Genomic DNA, 13,918 nt, shown 5'->3' with positions numbered 1-13,918 from the left:
CTATCAGTACTCTAGATGGATAGGTGAGAAGCGAAAGCCTGTATAAAACTAACATTCTTAGTATAAAAAAGAGCTTCTGGAAATGAAAAGCTTAGCAGAAATGGAAAACTCAGTAAAAGGGTTGAAAGATAAAGCTGGGGAAATACCAGGAAGCAAAACAAAGCAAAGAATTGCAACCACCATTAACAGTGTGTGTGTGTGTGTGTGTGTGTGTGTGTCCCACATAACTTATGGGCTAGGCACTTTACAATCTTCACAGTAATCAGGAAGACAGACACAATTTACTCATTTATAAAATGTGCATAATAAAAATGTATTTAACTGAATAAGATGTGCATTTATAAAGGTTCATTTACTGACTCTCATTTAGTTTGCACTTTCCAAAGAAATGAGAGAGCAGAGATGCGAACCCCAGTCTGGCTGTCACTAAACCTACTCCTCTGCATACGGTGCTCAGCCACGCTAGGAAAATGCTGCTGCGAAAAGCAGCTTTGCTAAGTGGTGCTACCTGAGTCAGTGATGTATTATCCTGCCAATCTTTTAGTCCCCGGCTAGTTCCCGTTCCCATGAAGGTCGCTCATAGCTCTAGAACCCTGCCCACATCCCTTCATCTCACAAAACTACCCAGTAATGTGAAATATCACCACTTCAGATATCCTATGAAAATTACCCAGCTGAAACAATATCCATTCCTAAAAGCTGTCTAACTAGTGAAGTGTGCTGTGAAGCATAACAGAGTAAGGGCAAAGCCAAGTTTGGCAAAGAGCACCAAGGGCACAGGGAAGGCAGGAGTACTACTGCAAGAGATACACTAATCACAAGTTTCTCTTTGATGACCAGTGGAAAACCGATCAGCTGAAAGAACAAAATAAGCAGGACCTAACTCTACAGAATCCCAGGTAATAAATGTAGAAACAGATTTTAATAAAAAATCATTTTGAGACTTTTAATAAAATTTTGATTCATTCAAGGATTGGTATTAAAGCCATTAGTTGAACACCTAACAGAGAACTGGGCATTTTATTGTACTAAAGTGAACTGCACATAGGTTACTTTTTTAGCAACAAGGAAGAAACACATTAACTTCATAATGGAGGCTGTCACTACCAATTCAGTGCTCAATCTTAGAATCACGATTAGCATGTGAACTAGATTATCTCTTTTTTTTTTCTTTTTTTAAGACTATCTCTTGATGTGACCCTTGCTAGAGGACTGTCAGGGTACATAAATACAAATCTTCCTCAAATATAAGACAAACACATACAAAAAGCACTGCCCCATCAACCTTAGAACAACAGTAGATTGAATAACTTTTCTTAACCCAACAGTAAATAAAAAAATTATTTCTACCCATTAGGAAGGAAAAAAGAAGTTAAAAAGAAAGCTACCTCTAGAAAGAAAGTTAAACTACCTTTAACTTCTATTTTAGAACTCTAGAGAATACCAATGGTGTAAATATCAGCACCCACTCCCAGTGCTTTCCCAGGGATTATTACCCTGGCTTGGCTCTGGGGACAGGGTCCACCCCAGTAACTAGCTCTTTGTCTTCAAGATAAGAGAAAGGTAAATTTCACAGAAGCACACCCCAGCACCACAATAACTGTATTCAACAGAAACGCGGGGTAAAATTACTCACCGTGGCAATGTTTTCCTCCTTAATTTCTGCCAAACTTTCACCAGAAAATTGGCCTGAAGATGATTTCTAGCCCTAAAATGAGGCATGAAAAATGAGTTACACGCAAGCTGGACGAAGCACCAGCTCGTAACCACCAGAGAGAGGAAGCAAAGGGACGAGAAGTCCTGGAGTTTCGGCTCTGCCACCCTCCCCCACCCAATGCCGCCGAGACACCAGGTACAAACACTAAGGCCCCGCCACCACCGACAAGACCACACCGTTCCCACAAACAACAGGAGCGGAGGGCGAGCGCAGCCGGGACGCCAGAGGGGAACCCTGTCCCCCGATTCCCCAAACCTCCGCCGTCCCCATCGCGCCGGGACCCACTCGCGGGCAGCTCGCGTCGCCTCGGGGCGGAAACCCCCGCATTGGCCCGGAGCCCGAGACCTGCCCGCTCCGTGTCCGCCATTAGAAACTCGCCCAAATAAGCTGTGAGGAGAAGACGCGGGGCGCCGGGGCCGGGGCGGCCGAGGAGGGGACCGGCGCGGGGAGCCCGCGCCCTCGCCCCCAAACTTGGGGTCCTCGCGCCGCCCCGAGCGCCCGCGGAGGCGCCCCTCCCCCACCCCCCGCGACCCCCGCCGCCGGCCCCCGCCCCGGGCGGCCCCGGGCGACCCCCGCCGCCGGCGGCCGCCTCACCCGGCCCTCGAGGCCGCGCCCGCACTCCCGCAGCCCGCCGGCCGCCCGCCAAGGCGCCTGGGACATCAGCGGAGCCGCCGGCCGCCCGAGGCCCCGACGCGGCAGCGGCGACGGCGGCCGCGCCGCGGGGCGCTCGTCCCGGGTCGGTGGGAGGCTCCGGAGGCCGCCCTCACCCATCTCCGCCTCCCGGCGCCTCCGCCTCCGCCTCCGCCTCCCGAGGCTGCGCCGCTCCCGGCCACCCCCACTGTCGGCGGCCCTGCGCTGGAGACACGGCGGGGACAAGCCTCACCCGGTTCTGGCTGCGGCTCCGCGGAACGAACCTCCCCGCCCCCGGCCCACCCCCCTTCGGCAACACGCGCAACTCCGCTCGGTCCAGTCCCGGCTTTAGCGCTGGTGAGGAGGCGGAGGCGGCGGCGGCGGCCGCGGCCGCGGCGGCGCGGCCCGGCCCGGCAGGCCCCGCCCCCCGCGCCCTCACTGGCGGCCGCGAAGGGAGGGCCGGGCGCCTCGGGCACGCCCATTGGCTGCGGCCGCCTTCCTTCAGGACCCCCCTCGAGGGGGTGGTCCGACGCCCTGTCCGTCAGGTACAGGCCACGCCCCCGCACCTCCATTCCACCCCCCCCCCCCCATTCCCCGCCCGCACCGCGGCCCGGCCCGTCAGGGCCCGGCCGCCGCCTCCCGGGCCCGCCGCACCCGCTACGGCTCGGGCCCTGGAGGCCGGGGGCTGTCCGGGCCGGGCGGCCCGAGGGCCTGAGCCGGGCCGCCTGCCCCCACAGCGGCCGCGGGCGACGCCGCCCGAGGAGCGCCGCGGCCTCGATGTCCCCCACGCCCTCCCTGTCCAGTGTCTGCGAGCCCCGTGAGGGCCGAGCGGGCAGCGGCTGTGGCGACAGCGGCGGGGGGGCCCGCGCACCCCGAGGGCTGGAAGCGCTTCCCCGCGCCTCAGCCCCGTGGGGAGACGTCCCTCGCTCCCGTCATGGCTGCGGGAGGAGACGACGTCCTCCATCTTGTCGGGGCCGCTGGGGGAACTGGGGGCAACTCCGACTCGTCCCGGGAAGCCCGGTCCGGGCCCCGCCGACCGGCCGCGGAGACGGCGCCCGCCGCTGCCTCCGCACCTGGGCCCCGACACGTCTCCCGCCTCCGCCGGCCAAGATGGAGGCGGCTGCGGGCCTCGAGCCGGGCGCCCGCCGTCTGAAGGGCTGGACCGTCCCCACAGGGGCCTCTGTCCGCGTCGGCCCCGCGGCGGGAGCGAGCGCAGCTGCGGACCGGGCCGGGCCGGGCCGGGCCCGGCCAGCCGTGACCGAGTCGCCACCTGGGCCGCGGGGCTCGGCTTTTGTTCGCCTTCTGCACCTACGTCCCGGGCGCACGTCACGGCTGTGCGGGTCCCGAGGTTCCACGTAGGAGGCGAGCGGGGAGGCCGCCCTGGCGGCCGTCGGTGGGACTGCAGCCGGCGCTGTTGGTTTTAATAGAAGTTGGGGAAACCGTATAGCCGTGATACCTGGAAATACAGCTAACATGATTTTCCTTCTTTCTTTTTTAAAAACAGAGTGAGCTGCAGAGAACAAACATATGGACGCCAAGTGGGGAAAGCAGGGAGGGTTGGGGGGAAATGAATTGGGAAATTGGGATACCAAATTGTACACTCTAAATATATGCAGTTTATTGTATGTTTTAAAAAAACACAACAGAGTGAGCCCCTTTGATTACTTCTCCTGGGGAATGGTAGAGGCACAGGTTTATTGACTGACAGACATAGATCAGCTAAGACAAAAGCATGGTAATGCACTGATGAGAGTCCTGTGTAATCGAAGTCCTGTGGTACTCTCTGTACCACATGATCATCTCGATTCAGAAAATGCTGAAACACCCTTCATGATAAAACCACTCAACAAACTAGGAAGATAAGGAAACTACCATCACAGAATAAAAGTCATATATGAAAAACCCCAGCTAACATCATTCTCAGTGGTAAGAGACTGAAAGCTTTTCCTCTAGGAACAGAAACAAGGCAAGGATGCCCACTTTCACCACTTCTGTATACGTAGTACAGGAAGTTCTAACCAGAGCAGTTAGGTAAGCAAAAGAAATGAAAGATATCCAAATTGGAAAGGAAGAAGGAAAATGATCTGTTTGCAGATGATAATAATCTTATGTACACAAAACCCTAAAGATGCACAAAAAAGCTTTTAGAAGTAACAAATGAATTCAGCAGGATAGCAGAATACGAACTCAACACCCCAAAATCATTTGCATTTCTGTACACAAATGAACAATCTGAAAAGGAAATTAAGAAAACAATTCCAGGGAATTGCCTGGAGGTCCAGTGGTTGCAACTCAGCACTTCCACTGTGATCCCCTGGGATTCAATCCAGGGCCGGGGAACTAAGATCCCTCAAGCCACAACAACAACAACAACAATTCCATTTACAATAGCATCAAAAAGAATAAAATATCTAATTAATATAACCAAGTAGATGAAAGACATATACAATGAAAACTACAAAACATTGCTGGAAATAAATTTTAAAAGATAAATAAATGGAAAGACATCCCATGGTCATGGATTGGAAGACAGTATTATTAAGATGTCAATATTACCCATAGCAATCTATAGATTTAATGCAATCCTTATCAAAGTCTCAGTGACATTTTTACAGAAATAGAAAAATCCATCCTCAAATTCATATGGAGCCTTAAGGGACTCCAAAGTATCAAAACAATCTTGGAAAAGAAGAAAGCTGGGCCTTCCTAGGTGGCGCAGTGGTTGAGAATCTGCCTGCCAATGCAGGAGACACAGGTTCGATCCCTGTTCCAGGAAGATCCCACATGTCGCGGAGCAACTAAGCCCGTGTGCCACAGCTGTTGAGTCTGAGCTTTAGAGCCCGTGAGCCACAACCACTGAGCCCATGTGCTGCAACTACTGAAGCCCACGCGCCTAGAGCCCGTGCTCCGCAGCAAGAGAAGCCACGGCAATGAGGAGCCTGCGCACCACAACGAAGAGTAGCCCCTACTCACCGCAACTAAAAAGAAAGCCCCGCGCACAGCAAAAAAGACCCAACACAGCCAATAAAATAAAATAAATTAAAAAATTTTAAAAAGTAAAAAAAAGAAGAAAGCTGCAGGACTGACACTGACTTCAAAACTTACTATAAAAGTACAGTTATCCCACATGGATATCCAATTGTTAAAAATGTCTTTTCTTGGGACTTCCCTGGTGGCACAGTGGTTAAGAATCCACTTGCCAAAGCAGGGGACACAGGTTCGATCCCTGGTCCAGGGAGATCCCACATGCCAGGGAGCAGCTAAGCCTGTGAACCACAACTACTGAGCCTGTGCTCTAGAGCCCTCGAGCCACAACTACTGAGCCCACACAACACAATTACTGAAGCACATGCACCTAGAGCCTGTGCCCGCAACAAGAGAACCCACCACACTGAGAAGCCTGTGCACCACCATGAAGAGTAATGCCTACTCACCACAACTAAAGTTGCGCACAGCAACGAAGACCCAATGAAGCCTAAATAAATAAATAAATTTCTTTTAAAAAAGGAAAAGAATTACAGCAGAAACCAGTGAAATTGAAAACAAGAAATGAATAGAGAAAAATCAATGAAATTAAAAGCTGTTTGTTTGAAAATCTCAATCAAATCAATAAGCCTCTAACAGGCAAACTAAAAAAAAAAGAGAGAGGACAGAAATTAGTAACGTCAGAAATGAAAAAGGGAACGTCACTGAAGATCCCGGACATTAAAAGGATAATGAAGGAAAAGTATAAACAACCCTATGCCCACAAAATACACATGAGCCAACTTTAAATAGGTCTCACTAACTGTAGTAGACTGAATAATGTCTCCCAAAGATATCAGTTTCTAATCCCTGCTATCTGTAAATGTTTCTTTATATGGCAAAGATTTGCAAATGTACTTGAGTTAAGGATCTTGAATTTGGCAGATTATGGGAGAATCAGTGTGGGCCCTAAAGGCAGTCATGTATATCCTTATGAGAGGGATCCTTGTGAGATCTGACACACAGAGAGAAGAAAGCAATGTGACCATAGAGGTAAATGTTCGAATGATGTGATTCCAAGTTAAGGTACGAGTTAGCCACCGGAAGCTGGAAGTGGTAAGGAATGGATTTTTTGCTAGAATCACCAGAGGGAATGCAGCCCTGCCAACACCTTGCTTTCGGCCCAGTTAAACTGATTTCGGACTTCTGTTGTCCAAAATGATATATATCTTTAATTTAAAAAATGCAATGATTATTCCCCTATTTCTGTGGGTTAGAAACCCAGGCAGGGCTTAGCTGAGTCCTCTGCTTCAGGGTCTCACGAGGCTGCAGTTAAAGTATTGGCCAGACTGCATTCTCACCTGTAAGCTTGACTGGGGAAGACTCCACTTCCAAGCTCACTCAGGCATTTACAGAATTCATTTCCCTAAGGCTGTCTGACTAAGGTCCCCGGCTTTTTGCTGGCTGTCAGCTAGAAGCTGTCTGGAAATCCTGGAGTTTCCCCAAGAGTCCTGGGCATGTAGGTCCCCTCCAAATAAGTGCCCATTTCACTGAGTCAGCAAAGAGAATACTTCTGCAGTCTGCTAAGAGGGGTCCTTATATAATGCAGCCTAATCAACAGGGTAACATCCATCACCTCTGACATGCGCCGTCGCTGAGGAACGAGTCACCCTAAAATCGTTTCCCACTAAAAACCCCAGGCTCCTCTGAGAAAGGACTGCATCAGGTGTGGGACAGGAAATGTATCAGATGATCCTGGAACATTTTGTCATAACAGAGAGCAAGGAAACGAAGATGACCCAGATCATAGCAAAAGGGCTTAGGAGCAAAGCTGAAATGACCAGGGTGACACATTATGGCCACCAATACATGATAACTGCAGAGGATTGAAACCATCATGTATGTTTCAATCCCTGAGTTAATCATGTGCTCGTCCTAATAAAATCATCCCTTTGAAGGATAATTGTAAAACAACTCATTATCTTGAAAACTGGTAACTAAAGATATAAATAATCAAGATTTATTTTGCTATAGAAACAGTATCTCAGAATAAGAAAATTACTAACACAAAGATGTTTTTTCTATAAACATTCTAACTAATAGCGTATTATACAAACGTATAAAGAGTAACAGGTGTGTAGTGAACGGAGGTCTGGCCTTAGCCGTCAGCTCCTAGGTGATCTCTTGGTCTACGAGATAAGGAGAGTCTTTGTCTGCCTGGAGCTTTGGCCATGGGATAGTCTGAGAGTGTGATTTAGGATGGGGGCTTTGGCTGTGGCACATCCATTCCAACCTCAGGAGGAAGTGGAACCTGAGGGCATCAGCCCAGCCATCGGAAGGGGCTGGAGACAACAAGTCAACTCTACCCACATGGGCAGAGTGTGACTGACGGCTAATAAAAACGTGGACAACAGGAGTGTGGTGAGCTGCCCGGTTGGCAAGACTGTGTGCACACATGACGCTGGGGTGGGGGAGGTAATGTCCCCAAGTTCCCACAGGGCAGAACAGCGAGAGATCTGCCTCTGGACCCCCCACTCTGCCCTGGGGGATGTCTACCTATATCCTTCCTCTGTGACACGCTGGGGCTATAATAACCTCCTGTGAGTCCTTCACAAGCTACCACATCTGAGGGGGTAGGGGAAGCCTGGGAAGTGAGGACTGTCTGGCTCCTCGGCCTCGCAGTTTGACTCACTCCTGGATGAGGAAGCTGGAGGGCAGGTACTGGCTGGCAAGGAGGCACGCGACCAGACTGACAGCGTGAGGAGCTGCTGCCACCTTCAAGGCTAAGAGGGAGCCCAGGAAGACCCCCCACCTGCAGGGGAAGGACCCAGGCCCCAATGATTACGGCTAAGAGGGAGTTCCAGGAAGACACCCCCCAACCCCCGCGGCACGGTCAGTAGGGTGTGGTGTGGCCATGATTCTCAGAATGTTAGAGAATGCCCTTTTTGGCGGCATCGGCAGAACTTTCTGGAAATCTACGCACTGGCACTCGCTGGAATTCCTGATGCTGGGCCGGGTAACTTGCTGAGGTCTGCTCCCTGCAGTTGGCGGAGATTCACCCCGGTTCAGCGGGTCACTCCTCCTCCGGGGTTGGCTCCCGCGTAGCGGCAGCCCCGGCCCCGCGGAAGTTGGAGCCTGTGGGGATGGCGCAGGGAGGCCGGGCCTGCAGGCCGCCCCGCGTGCAGCGCGGGGCCCGGAGGACGAACCACCTGCAGGTGCGACCTTCCTTCCTGCCGTGCTCGCGCGCGCCCCCTGCCGACCGCCGCGAGGCCGTGCGGCTGCCGGCGGAAAGAGCGCAAGGCGCCCCGAGCCGCTTCCCGGGAGGCGAAGGGCCTCCCCGGGCGGGTGACGTCAGCCCGGGCCGCCCGCCGTCCCCGCCGCGCCGTGGGGCCACGGCCTGCGCCTCCCGCCGCGGGAGCTGCCGTCCCTCAGCGCTCCTCCAGCTAGACGCGCTGCTTCCCGCGCTTTCCGTTCGTGCAGTAGGTGATAGTTATATTTCCAAGCCTACAGACGCATCTGCTTTATTTTACTTTCTTTTCTTCCATGCTATTCTTTTCTTTTCTTTTCTTATTTTATTTCACACGTGTTCTTCCCCTGCCACTCTGCGGTTCCTGTTTAAAATGCCTGCTTTCAGGCGGCGCCGGGAGAGGGGCCGGGACGGGCGCTCCGGCCTCCCCGCCGGGGTCGGTGAGCAGGTGTGGCGTCCTCGGCCACCGTTCTTTTCCCGCAGCACGTGAAAAGCACTATCGCATCGTATTCAGAGGGGTATTGTACCTAATAATGAGGAGTTTCTAATTATTCTAATTTGACTTCTTGCATAAACACTTTAATTTCTCTTTCAGAAGTTTTGCGTGTGTCTTAGACATTGTCATTTTGCCATGATTGTTTCCGTGAGGACTTGTTTTAATGACCTTGTGCAGAACTAAGTGTGCTTTTTCATTCTGGAAATTCATATTTCTTTAATACCGGAAAAGTCTCAACTATTTAAAAAAATATTGCCTCACCCCAATTATCCCAAATTTCTCCTTTTGGAACTCTTAACAGACACATGAAAACCTCTCTTAAAGATCTTTTGATTGTGGTAGAATACCTATGACAAAATTTACCTTTTGTTTTTGACCGCACTCTCAGCCGTGAAAGGGCAGAGTCCTAACCACCGGACAGTCAGGGGATTCCTACAGTTCAATGGTGTGAAGTACATTCATATTGTTATGAAACCATCACCACCATCCAGCCCCACATTTCATCTTGGGAATCTGAAACTCGGCCCCCGGTTAAACACTATCTGTCCAATCTCCCTTCCCCCAGATCCTGGCAACCACCACCTACTTTCTGTCTTCATGATTTTGACATAGAAGTGGAATTATACAGTATTTGTCTTTTTGTAACTGGCTTACTTCACCTAGCATAATGTCCTCAAGGTTCACCCATGCCTTTTTTACTTTTCTTGCCTAATTTCTCTGGCAATTTGGGAAAAGAATAGGCTCTTCAGTAAGGGATTCTTGGACTACTGGATATCTGTATGGAAAACAATGAAATCTGTACATTTTCACAAGCAGTTTATATACAAAAATTAACTCAAAAACCAGATTAACTCGAAATGGATTAATGGCCTAAATAAAAGAGCTAAAACTATAAAGCTCTCAGAAGAAAACGTAGGGTAACTCTCCATGACCTTGGATTTGCCAAGGGTTTCCTAGCTTATAACACCAAAACCTGAACAATAAAAGATTAAATAATTTGAACTTTGTCAACATTAAAAACTTGTGTATCAAAGGCAATTATCAAGAAAGTGAAAAGACAACCTACAGATTGCCATAAAATATTCGCAAACATATATCTAATAAGGTCTAGTATCCAGAATATATGAAGAACTTTTACAATTCAACAACCAAAAGACCCTTGAATCCATCAAAGGTGACCAGTGCTTTTTACAAGAAATATCATAATGAGCTCATGGTTTTAAACATATCTGATGTGTTTCAGTCTATTGGAATCATTTTATTTACTACTCAGATTGCCTTATCTTTGTTAACCTGAGCAATTGAAAGATTAAATAATTTGAACTTCATCAAAATTAAAAAATTCTGTATCAAAGGCAATTACCAAGAAAGTGAAAAGACAACCTACAGAATGTGAGAAAATATTTGCAAACATATATCTAATAAGATCTAGTATCCAGAATATATGAAGAATATACTGGGGACTTCCCTGGTGGCACAGTGGTTAAGAATCGCCTGCCAATGCAGGGGACACGGGTTCCATCCCTGGTCTGGGAAGATCCCACATGGCTGGGAGCAGCTAAGCCCATGCACCACAACTACTGAGCCAATTTGCTGCAGCTATTGAAGCCCGTGCACCTAGATCCCATGCTCTGCAACAAGAGAAGGCACCACAATGGCAAGCCCGCTCACTGCAACGAAGAGTAGCCCCTGCTTGCCACAGCTAGAGAAAGCCTGCGCAGCAACAAAGACCCAACACAGCCCAAATAAATAAATAAATAAATAAATCTTAAAAAAAAAGAAGAACATACTGCTTGGATTGCCTTATCTTTATCAAGTGGGAGCCTCTTCAATTTAGCTTTCAAGTACTTTAAACACAACACCACTAATGTCCTCGCTACCCCGGGTGACAAGATGCTCCAGAATCATGGTCTTATATTTCCCACCCCAAGGCCTGGAATCAGTCATCCAGTCCTCGCTCTTCACTTTTCAATAGGCAGAGCCGGGAAGTCTGTCTACATCTATACTCCCTCCCCTGCAAAGAGGAAACACTTCTTGAGTTCATACCGATGCTGTCAGTTCAAATTTAGGACTAAAGGTGTACACTTAGCCTATTCTGTCCTAGATCTGTGCCTTCTTTTTTCACACAGAAAATACTTATTCTCAAGGACATTAGGAGTGATATAATTAGAATATAATATAACTCCTGGAGTTATAGCTGTAGCCCATAATATGCATAAAACAGACTTAGAATGAAAATAACAACACTGACACCAACGTAATTACTGACAGCAGTTTTAAAACACGTGTTTGCCTACTCTCTCCTTTAACCATTGTCTCCATGGTTGTCTTGTGTCTAATTTGTTAGGGCGAATATTCATTAAACACTATATTCTCTTCCTCACATGACAAATATGTTCTTCTTTCTACATGGAAATTCGGTGCTCACCATGTCTCTTTAAGTCAATCAATGTTGTTCCTGCCATTATGGTATCCAAAGATAGTTCTCTAGTGGACTTGGAAATAAGGGCCCATGGTCACAATACTCTCTTAGCTTTGTCCTACAAGTTGCTGACAATTTCTCTACATCCTTTGGATTGAAAATCATTTGCTGGATATAAGATTCTTGGCTCATATTTTTTCCCCTTGATTAAAAAAATATGTACTTATTTATTTGGCTGTGTTGGGTCTTAGTTGCAGGACACAGGAGCTTCGTTGCTGCGTGGAGGATCTTTAGTTGTGTCATGTGGGATCTAGTTCCCTGACCAGGGATCGAACCCAGGCCCCCTGCATTGGGAGCTCGGAGTCTTATTAGCCACAGGACCACCAGGGAAGTCCCTTCCTCTGGATTTCTTGACTATATTTACCGTCTCCTGTCATAAAGTATTGCTGTAAAGAATCTCAGTTTTCTTTCATTAGTTGTACTTTGGACCCAAAAGAATATCTTCTTTTTCTTTCTTTTTTAAAAAGTCTAACAATTTAAAAAATATGTTTCTGTGTATGTCATTCAGGGTCAGTTTTCCCAGATGTAGTGTGTCCTTTCAGTTTTTAAGTTTTGGTACAGAATTTTCTGGAATTATATTTCCAAATGCTAATGCCTTGCTCCGATTTCCTGTTTGGTGATTGCCTATATACCCCCCGCTGAGCCTTCTGTGCCCGTCTTCTCTACCAGCCCTTCCTCTTAAGTATTTTCTCTCTCTATTTCTGTTTGTTTTTCCTCCTTTTCTCTCAGGACTTCTCACGGTGCTTATTCATGTGTGTTTTTTTTCTAGTTCTTTTTCACTTATGAAGTGATTCTTTTCTGAATTATGTTACCTCATTCCTGCTCTTCTCTGGTTCTTACTTACATTTCTCTGGTTCTTACTTACATTTTTTTCAATTCTTTATAATTTTTAATATCTTTTAACTAGTTTTGAGATACTAGGCCATTGTTTCCATCAGTTTTGTAAGCATGTCTTCCTTTTATCTTCTTTAGGGAACTTACCTGGTTTCTCGTTCTCACTTTTTAAAAATATTAAGTTTGTATAAGATTCAACATGGATCTGTTTCAGTTGTTTATTTTTAGTTTACAGGAGTTTCCCTAACTTTAAGAAGGGAGCTGCAATCTGTTTCTAACTTTACAGCTCTATGGCGCCATCTTCTGTCACTTTTATGAAAAGTTAAAAAATAAAAGGCCGCTGACTTTCTGAGATCTGACCCTGAGATCTGACTCTGCCCTTCGTTCCTGAGCTGCTTAAATATTTGCCACTCCTAGGAAGAGAGATTAGGCTGGTTAGTTTCGGAGTTTGGGGGTCACCAAACTCAGCACCTTTGTATCTTACTGATGACACCTTGTGCAAAACGCTGGTGGTTCAGATTTTGTTCTCAAACTGGCTCGCAGGCCCTCCTGGGAAGTCCTACTGGTCATTTGGGGATTTCACTTCCCTCTGGTGCTGCTTCCTCTCCACTATCATTTATTTCTGGCAATGTTTGGTGGTTTATTGCTGTCTGCTCATGTTTTGGAGATCTTGGGGTTGCTGCACCATCTGATTTTGTTGTAGATATCATCCAGGGGTTTTTGTTTTTCTTCATCCTAGTTGTTCTGTGTGAGCTTTTTATTTTAAAAAACAGAAAAATATTAACATTTTCTCTAAACCAATAAAGATATGGTTATGTTTTTGCTTTCTTTTTTTAAAAACAAATTTATTTATTTTTGGCTGCATTGGGTCTTCGTTGCTGCATGTGGGCTTTCTCTAGTTGTGGAGAGCAGGTGCTACTCTTTGTTGCGATGTGAGGGCTTCTCATTGTGGTGGCTTCTCTTATTGTGGAGCACAGGCTCTAGGTGCACAGGCTTCAGTAGCTGTGGCACACAGGCTCAGTAGTTGCGGAGCACGGGCTTAGTTGCTTCTTGGCATGTGTGATCGTCCCTGACCAGGGATCGAACCCATGTCCCCTGCATTGGCAGGGAAAGCCTGTGTTTTTGTTTTCAGAGCTTGAGCAGTCTTTGTCATTAAGTCCACAGCATGAAATATACTTCTCAGCTATAAACAGGATATCAGTATTTTTAATCTTGTTAGGTTTTTTTGTTTGCCCCACAGGGCATGCAGGATCTTAGTTCCCTGACCAGGGATCAAACCCACGCCCCCTGCAGTGCAAGCAGGAAGTCTTAACCACTGGACCGCCAGGGAAGTCCCTTGTCAGGGTTGTTTTGACCTAACTAGGTTAGAAATACGCATAGGACTACACCTAAAACCGTCAACCTTCATGAAAAGATGTGGCCATATCATTTAAATTAGAATATCTATTTCCCTTGATTTAGATATTTCTGCTTGGGGACTATCTTACAGGAATGGGAACTTCAGTATCAAGAAATACAAATATACATAACAAAGATATAAAAGCACAT

General features: G+C 47.8%; 1 protein-coding gene across 16 annotated transcripts in view; it reads right to left on the bottom strand.

The window, feature by feature from the left end:
* ZMYM5 (zinc finger MYM-type containing 5) overlaps nt 1-3,669 on the bottom strand; it is a 28,906-nt gene extending 25,237 nt beyond the window's left edge. For 4 of the 16 annotated variants that reach the window (XM_057707477.1, XM_057707476.1, XM_057707483.1 and 1 more), the window contains exons 1-2: nt 2,312-2,450; nt 1,637-1,708 (exon numbers count right to left, since the gene is read on the bottom strand). The gene's annotated coding sequence lies outside the window, so the exon portion shown is untranslated. Of the gene's footprint in view, nt 1-1,636; nt 1,709-2,002; nt 2,028-2,095; nt 2,204-2,311; nt 2,451-2,484; nt 2,563-2,600; nt 2,695-3,420 lie in introns of those variants that run through there. The other 12 variants (XM_057707479.1, XM_057707485.1, XM_057707488.1 and 9 more) reach the window with 9 other exon arrangements.
* Nucleotides 3,670-13,918: the final 10,249 nt, after the last annotated feature.

This window comes from Hippopotamus amphibius, chromosome 14, assembly GCF_030028045.1.
Source record: "Hippopotamus amphibius kiboko isolate mHipAmp2 chromosome 14, mHipAmp2.hap2, whole genome shotgun sequence".
NCBI lineage: Eukaryota > Metazoa > Chordata > Mammalia > Artiodactyla > Hippopotamidae > Hippopotamus > Hippopotamus amphibius.
This window is presented reverse-complemented; position numbering and strand designations above follow the sequence as displayed.